Source organism: Bos indicus, chromosome 3 (assembly GCF_029378745.1).
Source record: "Bos indicus isolate NIAB-ARS_2022 breed Sahiwal x Tharparkar chromosome 3, NIAB-ARS_B.indTharparkar_mat_pri_1.0, whole genome shotgun sequence".
NCBI classification, from domain to species: Eukaryota; Metazoa; Chordata; class Mammalia; order Artiodactyla; family Bovidae; genus Bos; species Bos indicus.
The window spans coordinates 54,946,507-54,955,971 of NC_091762.1; the positions used below are offsets into that span (position 1 = coordinate 54,946,507).

Here is a 9,465-nt window from a genome sequence, read left to right on the forward strand (position 1 = left end):
ATTCATAGAAAAGTTTTAAGAAAAGTATAAAAAGAAATCATAAGAGGAAAAGTCTCCATGGAACAGGCATGGAGATGATTTCTTTAAGCCATAATGAGCCCTTATACGTCAGTGAGGGAAGAGCAACAATCACATTTTTCAAATGGGTAAAAACATGAGAATATAAATGTCTAATTATACTGATAATAAAAGACATGAGGGGTAAAATTAGGAGGGACCTGTGTCACCTCTCAGCTGGACCAGAAAGTAGTTTAGACAGGACATAGGCCAGCAAGGGTGACAGGAAACTGGCAATCTCTGATATATGCTAGGAAGAGTGAAGATTAATGCAAATATATACCAAACCTTAAGTGAAAATACTGTTGATACAGCAAGTTCTCATTTAGGAATTTATCTTAAACATTTATGTACCCAAGTTGAAAATGGAATGTGTGGTAGTATATTTATTGAGGGGATTGTTGTAATCCCAAAAGACTGGAAACATCTCTAAAGTCCCTCTGTCACATACTAGTGAGATAAATCCTGGGACACACTTACACAGGAGTACTCTACAGTCACTGAAATGAAAAGGGAGATTCTATTTGTGCTAAGGTGAGACAGTCTCCAAGATGTTGTTGCTCAGCTGCACAGTTGCGTCTAACTCTTTGCAACACCACGGACTGCAGCATGCCAGGCTTCCCTGTCCTTCACTATCTCCCAGAGTTTGCTCAGACTCATGTCCATTGAGTTGATAATGCCATCCAACCATCTCATCCTCTGTCACCCCCTTCACCTCCTGCCCTCAATCTTTCCAAGCATCAGGGTCTTTTCCAGTGAGTCGGCTGTTTGCATCAAGTGGCCAAAGTATTGGTGCTTCAGCTTCAGCATCAGTCCTTCCAGGGAATATTCAGGGTTGATTTCCTTTAGGATTGACTGGTTTGATCTCCTTGCTGCCCAAGGGACTCTCAACAGTAGTCCTCTTCAACACCACAGTTTGAAAGCATCAATTCTTCAGCATTCAGCCTTCTTTATGGTATAACTTTCACGTCCATACATAACTAGTGGAAAAACCATGGCTTTGACTATATGGACCTCTGTCGGCAAAGTGATGTCTCTGCTTTTAAACATGCTGTCTAGGTTTGTTGTAGCTTTTCTTCCAAGGAGTGAGTATCTTTTCATTTCAAGGGTGAAGTCACCATCTGCTGTGATTTTTGGAGCCCAAGAAAATAAAGTCTGTCACTGTTGCCATTTTTTTCCCCATCTATTTGCCATGAAGTGATGAGACTGGATGCCATGATCTTTGTTTTTTTGAAGTTTGAGTTTTAAGACAGCTTTTTCACTCTCCTCTTTCACCTTCATCAAGAGGCCAAGATATATCATGAGTGAAAAAAAATAAAGATAAAGAAAGTGTGTAAGTTGCATTACTGATTTAACACATAATCAGCATATACACACATTTTCCTCTATTTCTGGAAATAGGAAAGAAACTGGTATCCCTGAGCACAACAGGAATGGACCTGTATATTTGAGATAAAAAACAAGAGGAGAAATAGGTCCATTTGACATATTCCTCTGTGGGTTTTATATTTTGCATGAATTATTACCTACTCAAAAATAAAAAGATATAATTAATGAAATAAAAATAACAATATATGGAATGGAATGGTTCTCATGACAGGATGAAAGTATCAAACACTATGAGAAATAAAAAGTCAGCTCCAGAGGAGGAATCTGCTTACTACAGCAGGAAACAGTACTAGATCTGCATCCTGACATTGTTGTCATCAAGGCTTTGAAGCCCTAGTCCCTAAGCTACTCTCAGGTGTAAAATCTATTGGAATGTAGGCTGGAATGGCCTCAAAGTTCCTGCACATTTATAAAGATCATGTATTCAAAGGAGACTCATTCCATTTCAACTCAACATTTTATGTATTCTTGTCAGCTGTTCAATGCTAGACTCGTGTACTCGGAATGAACTGAGTGTGGTGTCCCTCCTGTGTGCTGCCATCATACTATGTTTCACTCTGACCACAGGATTTTTATATAATTTTGATATTGAAATAACCTGTTGATATTCTGTCTCCCCTACTGCCTGATGATCTCTTCTACTTGATGATCTTCACTGTATATTTATCTCCCCTGCAAAGCCCAGGTTTTCATAATCCCCAGGTGTTCAAACAATGTATGTGGATAAATACATGACCTTCCACTCATCAGAACCACAGACTGCCATTTCCTTACTCTACTAACTGCTGCCCAGGACACTCAAAATCAAGAACAGTTTTATGAACTAGTACTAGAAGGATGGACTTCCCTGGTAAAGAACTCATCTACCAATGCAGGAGACAAGGGTTCAATCCCTGGGTCAGGAAGATTCCCTGGAGAAGAAAATGGAAACCCATTTTAAGTATTCTCTTTTTTTTTTTTTTCTAATATTCTTGCCTGGGAAATCCATGGACAGAGGAGTCTAGTGGTCTACAGTCAAAGGGGTTGCAAAGAGTTGGAAACCATTCCACAATTAAAACAACAACAACCGAAAGGAGTTGGTTGGAAAGCACATGCACACCCATCTGAACCTGCTGCTTTTCTCTGGAAGGGACTGGACACCCCACGTGCTCTGGGTTCCTTGAACTTCTCTGCAAGAAAACGATCCGGCAATGAAGCCATCACCTTTGACCCATGAACAATGATATTGTAATTGGAAATACTCCAGTTGTCATCATAATTGCAGCTGTTCAAGGAGCTTCTGTTGAAATAAAACTATACTTTTGATGCTGCTGCTGCTTCTGCTAAGTTGCTTCCATCGTGACCGACTCTGTGCAACCCCATAGACAGCAGCCCACCAGGTTCCCCCATCCCTGGGATTCTCAAGGCAAGAACACTGGAGTGGGTTGTCATTTCCTTCTCCAATGCATGAAAGTGAAGAGTGAAAGTGAAGTCGCTCAGTCATGTCATGTCCGATTCCTAGCTACCCCAAGGACTGCAGCCTACCAGGCTCCTCCATCCATGGGATTTTCCAGGCAAAAGTACTGGAGTGGGGTGCCATTGCCTTTCTCACTGAATATGACACCCACACGCTGACAGACCGGGGCATCTGGCAGATGACTCTGCTTTCTTAAGGAATGTGAGTTAACACTCAGTTGCCACTTCTGTAACCAAACTCTCTGGAATAAGTCCTGCAGCTTGTCTAGTCCCCAAAGACACTCTGGTGTCACCAGAAGAATGCCCTGAATACTGGAAGTCTGGATGGTCTGGTAAAGGGGTCAGTGAGGAGTTCTGCTTCCCCATCAAGTCTCTCCGACACACATAGCAAGTAATGCAAACAAGAAACAGGCACACATGCTTCCACCATGAAGTGATCATGGTTTAGAGAAACAAAGGGGTCAAGAGTAAGGGACTGGACAATTACAGCAGAGTGAAAGGAACCTGCATTGCTCTGATGATCAGTCCTAAGTGGTCGTCTATTGGAATAAAGTTATACTCATCTCAAGACAAAGCTCCAGGTGAAAGGCCTCTTCCAGACTTTATAACTAATAAATATATGCTAGCTGCTAATGGAATTAAAGATCTAGACAAGTATTTGTTGAACAATTCTGTAGGAAGGCAGCATCACAATCATTCTCTCACACAACATTTGGTATAGGAAAAGTGAGCTACTCTGGACATCTCTACATTCCTTACTGCTTCTCCTCAGACTTGTTTACAGCATGCTCACAAGGGTCTCTTGCCTGTTGACTGGGTATTACACAGTCCTCACAGAATATATTTATTAAGAAAATTCTTTAGTGTTACAGATGGATTGTCAGAACTCAGTAGAAATGCAAATAGAAAATCCAACTCTTTGAGACCCTATGGACTGTAGCCTGCCACACTCCTCTGTCCATGGGATTCTCCAGGCAAGAGTACTGGACACAACTTTGTGACTGAATAACAACAACAACAGTGTTTTTATTCTGCTCCCAAGAAAACAAGGTCTGCAAAAACACATATATGCCCTTAGGACTTGTAGGCTAGTATTTTCACCAAAATATTCCTCCCTGCTCCCATCACATGGTAGCAATAATACCTCTTCATGAGGATCAAAGTCAATTGTCATGATAAACTTCTCCTGTGCCTGCTGCTTTATTGGCAAAAGATGCCCAGAGAAAACAGGCAGCATTTAAGCTTTAAGTTTAAGGTACTGTTAGTGTGCCCCCTCAATGAAACACTCCCTCTCTAGAACCACAGGCCTAGATTTTCAAGGTCAAGGAGCACAAATTTCCCCAAAGAAGTCCCTGTGAGTGATACTGTGTGCCACTGCCTCCAAACCCATGCATTATGTCTATTGGGTACACAGCATCCTATAATGACTTTGGGCATAAGTTATTGACCACATCCAGAACAATGGTGTCCCATCCTCTCAAGAGTTCTGGTCAAATAGGCATCTCAATTGCCTCCTGAGAGTGTTCCACAATGCTACTGGGCAAGCTAGTTCTGAACTGTGTGATTGTGGTGGAACCAGTAGAATTCATATCACATGATTTTAAGCTCATTCTGTATATGTGAGTGGCCAAACACATCCCAAACACAACATCTGAAAAAAGGCTCATCTTTGAAAGGACACTCAAGTCCTACTGTGATCAGAGCCAGCATAACAAGAAGTAACTACAAAGCTATAGCTTTAAAAAGAGATTCACATGTTTTCCTCCAAATTTGTCTGCATTAGCTTCCCTTTGTTTGCTTATCATTTAAGGCACATTTAAAGGGCACAAAAGATGGAGTGGAATTCAGCTGGGTATATTGAACACTTGGGAATACTTTGAAAAAGAAAATGTTTGTGCCTAACTAGAGTTTGTCCTTGTTGGGTAATGGCTGCAGTTTCTATTCCCCTCATTCGAAGTAAGAACCAAGACAAAAAGAGTAGCAGTTTAATTGATAGATGTCCACACCACTTCTTATGCAAGAATTAGACAGACTAGTTTAAGATACACAGTTTAAGATAATTAGATATATAGTTTAAGATGTTCACTATAGTAATAAAATTGTGACATGACTATTGGCTCCAATATTCTTAAAAAGTAGTGGAGATGAGTGAGAAGGTAACCATCCTGGTGACATACATGTGGATCCTAAAAATTTAAAACAACGGACAACACAGAATGAGACTAACGGTGGATGAGTGCACAGACACTTGGGGCTTTCGGTTTGTATTAGATCCTGCTTTCTGTTTCTGTATAGCGCTAATAGACTCCGTCCCCTGAAACTCCTGCTGCTGTTGCTGCTGCTGCTAAGTCTTGTCAGTCGTGTCCAACTATGTGCGACCCCACAGACGGGCAGCCCACCAGGCTCCCCTGTCCCTGGGATTCTCCAGGCAAGAACACTGGAGCAGGGTGCCATTGCCTTCTCCCTGAAACTCCTACCCAACTATATTAAAGTCTGTGGACTTTGATCATGAGAACTCTCTGACACTTCAAAAATGGTAAAAGGAACCTTAAGCCAGAAATAACTTTTTCCTTTACAAATGAGATCTAAGGAGAGTTTAGCTTGAACACTGTCAGTTATCCCTTTACCTCATGTTGCAGATACACTGAGGCTGAACTTCCTCAGGTGACACACCTCCACTCCAGCTTGCAAGCAGAGTGACATACTTATTATAGCCAAATAAACAATAAAGGTCTATCACCTTACAATTTTATAGTCCTGAATGCCTATTCTTTTATCTTATTTATTTCTGTGCTCAGCAATATCCAAGGTGCTTTTAATTTTGCACATTTTTACAAATATTTTGTCTCAGTGGCTACTCTCTCCAATTCTACAGCTCCCCAAACCAAGGAATTTTATCCCCAAAGGCTATTATTCCTTTGAATCCACATTTTCCACACCTGATGAACTGCACTCATATTTCAGACCTGAAAGTGCTTCAGGTTTGAACTGTTTACAGTGCTGGTCAATCCACAGCCCATGGTCTTTCACGAAACTCTGAGGATGTGAAAAAGAGACTCTTCCTCTCAAAAGTTTCACTAGACACAAAGTTCAGTGCACTAGATGATAAACAAGCACAATTTCTAAAGCAAGATGCAAGACCACTTATTCTGGAATTCAGTTCAGTTCAGTCACTTAGTCGTGTCTGACTCTTTGTGACTCCATGAACCCCAGAACGCTAGGCCTCCCTGTCCATCACCAACTCCTGGAGTCTACCCAAACCCATGTCCATTGAGTCAGTGATGCCAACCAACCATCTTATCCTCTGTCATCCCCTTCTTCTCCTGCCCTCAATCTTTCCCAGCATCAGGGGCTTTTCAAAGGAGTCAGCTCTTCGCATCAGGTGGCCAAAATCTTCCATTTAGGAACACATTTTAATCATTCTTCAGTTCAGTCTAGTGGCTCAGCTGTGTCCGACTCTTTGCGACCCCATGAACCACAGCACGCCAGGCCTCCCTGTCCCTCACCAACTACCGACATTCACTCAAATTCATGTCCATTGAGTTGGTGATGCCATTCTTACTTACTTAAGTAATTATTCTTAGTTTTCCAAAATAGTATACTTTTGTCAATTATACCTATGGGATATAATTTTAAAAGGATTTTTCCTGAAGCAGTGACAAACCATGGAAACTGAAGATAAAACTCCAAATATATTTGTAAGTAATAATATATATCATGTTTATAATATGTATAATATATATCATGTTTCAGAGCCAAATAAATCTAAGTGGCCTTAGGGTCTTCATTTTGAAACATATATCTTTATACTCACATTGACAAAAACAAAAAGTTCATGAAAACAGAAGAGAATAAATCAAGAGATACAGAACAAGACCAAGAGTGAGGGAGGAAAAGAGAGAAATTTCTGGGATCCAGGTAACTGAGAAAAGATTAACATTATTTGGCTTTAGGTTATGTGCCCAATCTCCCCCTAAATCCATCTCAGTGGCTCAGGGATTATAGAGCCATGGTAGTTTTCCCAGTTTGGGTTCAAGTCTTGAATCTACCAAGGGAAGTCTCAGAATTCTAGAAAAATCTGACCCTGATATTATAGCATATACCTTTAGAGTTATATAACACGCTTTGCAGCTCCAAATATGGTCTCATTCTAATTTTACAAAATAAGCATACGGCAATCTAGCTGCTTTTTCTACTTTTATAGCTGCTTTTTCAGCTAAAGAAGTCTGCATAGGGAAGTGCCAAAGCACTTCCTCTTGGGAACATTTGGCCATAGAACTTTGAGATTATATTCTGCCTGTCCTTCCTTTCCCTCACTTCCATCTGAAATACAAATGGGATAGTGAAACCCTGCTTCATAGGGTAAAAACTTGACACAGAAACTGCAGACTAAGGGAAATTCTTGAGCTCATCTTACAGAATGAGCAGATAAGGGAAGAGCTTGTTTGAAAACTCCTTCCTCTTGTAACACAACAAACTGTCTGAGGCCAGGTGAAACTAACATAGCTGATCAGAGTCAGAATAGACCTGCCTGTCCCATAGAGGACCTAGTGTCATCACAGCCCCTGCAGCCTTACTGGGTTGCCTCACAAATCAACTCTCTGCTGCAAATCTCCTGCTCTCAGTGTTTTGGCTTGCAGTTCCTTGGGCAAAAGAACCTGGTTCCCTAACAGCAGCAGTCAAGCTTTTAACTTACAGGTTAGTACAACACCTTAAAGGATACAGAAAAGAATGGAAGGAATCTGAATCAACCCCTAACCTCCAAATCTGGATCCACACTACTAAAAGAAAAGAGGAAAACTCTAACAAAATAATAGTGAAGCTCAAGAGGAAGGGGATATACATATAATTATGGCTGATTTGTGTGTTATTGTGTGGCAGAAACCAGCACAACAATGTAAAGCAATTATTCTCCAATAAAAAAAAAATAGTGAATATGTCTGGGCTATAAAATTGAGGGTTTTATACACACATATTTATTTTACTAATAAAAAAAAGACCGAGTTAAAACACTTTTTTTTTTAATTTATTTATTTTTTTTTTATTCTTCCAATTTTATTTTTAAACTTTACATAATTGTATTAGTTTTGCCAAATATCAAAATGAATCCGCCACAGGTATACATGTGTTCCCCATCCCGAACCCTCCTCCCTCCTCCCTCCCCATACCATCCGTCTGGGCCGTCCCAGTGCACCAGCCCCAAGCATCCAGCATCATGCATCGAACCTGGACTGGCAACTCGTTTCTTACATGATATTTTACATGTTTCATTGCCATTCTCCCACATCTTCCCACCCTCTCCCTCTCCCACAGAGTCCATAAGACTGTTCTATACATCAGTGTCTCTTTTGCTGTCTCGTACACCGGGTTATTGTTACCATCTTTCTAAATTCCATATATATGCGTTAGTATACTGTATTTATGTTTTTCCTTCTGGCTTACTTCACTCTGTATAATAGGCTCCAGTTTCATCCACCTCATTAGAACTGATTCAAATGTATTCTTTTTAATGGCTGAGTAATACTCCATTGTGTATATGTACCACGGCTTTCTTATCCATTCATCTGCTGATGGACATCTAGGTTGCTTCCATGTCTTGGCTATTATAAACAGTGCTGCGATGAACATTGGGGTACACGTGTCTCTTTCCCTTCTGGTTTCCTCAGTGTGTATGCCCAGCAGTGGGGTTGCTGGATCATAAGGCAGTTCTATTTCCAGTTTTTTAAGGAATCTCCACACTGTTCTCCATAGTGGCTGTACTAGTTTGCATTCCCACCAACAGTGTAAGAGGGTTCCCTTTTCTCCACACCCTCTCCAGCATTTATTATTTGTAGACTTTTGGATCGCAGCCATTCTGACTGGTGTGAAATGGTACCTCATAGTGGTTTTGATTTGCATTTCTCTGATAATGAGTGATGTTGAGCATCTTCTCATGTGTTTGTTAGCCATCTGTATGTCTTTTTTGGAGAAATGTCTATTTAGTTCTTTGGCCCATTTTTTGATTGGGTCGTTTATTTTTCTGGAGTTGAGCTGTAGGAGTTGCTTGTATATTTTTGAGATTAGTTGTTTGTCGGTTGCTTCATTTGCTATTATTTTCTCCCATTCTGAAGGCTGTCTTTTCACCTTGCTAATAGTTTCCTTTGATGTGCATAAGCTTTTAAGGTTAATTAGGTCCCATTTGTTTATTTTTGCTTTTATTTACAATATTCTGGGAGGTGGGTCATAGAGGATCCTGCTGTGATGTATGTCGGAGAGTGTTTTGCCTATGTTCTCCTCTAGGAGTTTTATAGTTTCTGGTCTTACGTTTAGATCTTTAACACTTTTTAAAAAGGAAAGAGAAAGGAAAAAATGAAACATTTTTCAAGTGAAGAAACATTAATAAACTCCCTCTCTGACAAACCACCCCTGAGAGACAGACTGTTGAACTCATCCTACCATTACTTGTACTTCCTTCAAGCCAACTGTGGAGGAGGGACAAAGTTGCCCTGACCCAGCCAGGCCTGGAGGAACACCTGTCTCCCTGTCTTTCCTGGAATTCATCCGGATTTCTGCGTCCATTAAAAA

General features: G+C 40.6%; 1 long non-coding RNA gene across 1 annotated transcript; it reads right to left on the reverse strand.

Annotated features, from left to right (window-relative positions):
* Positions 1-375: 375 nt before the first annotated feature.
* Positions 376-9,463, reverse strand: LOC139179752 (uncharacterized). The gene is made up of 2 exons (XR_011564099.1): positions 9,337-9,463; positions 376-1,332 (listed from the first exon to the last, which is right to left on the reverse strand). It is a non-coding gene; the product is annotated as an uncharacterized lncRNA (long non-coding RNA).
* Positions 9,464-9,465: the final 2 nt, after the last annotated feature.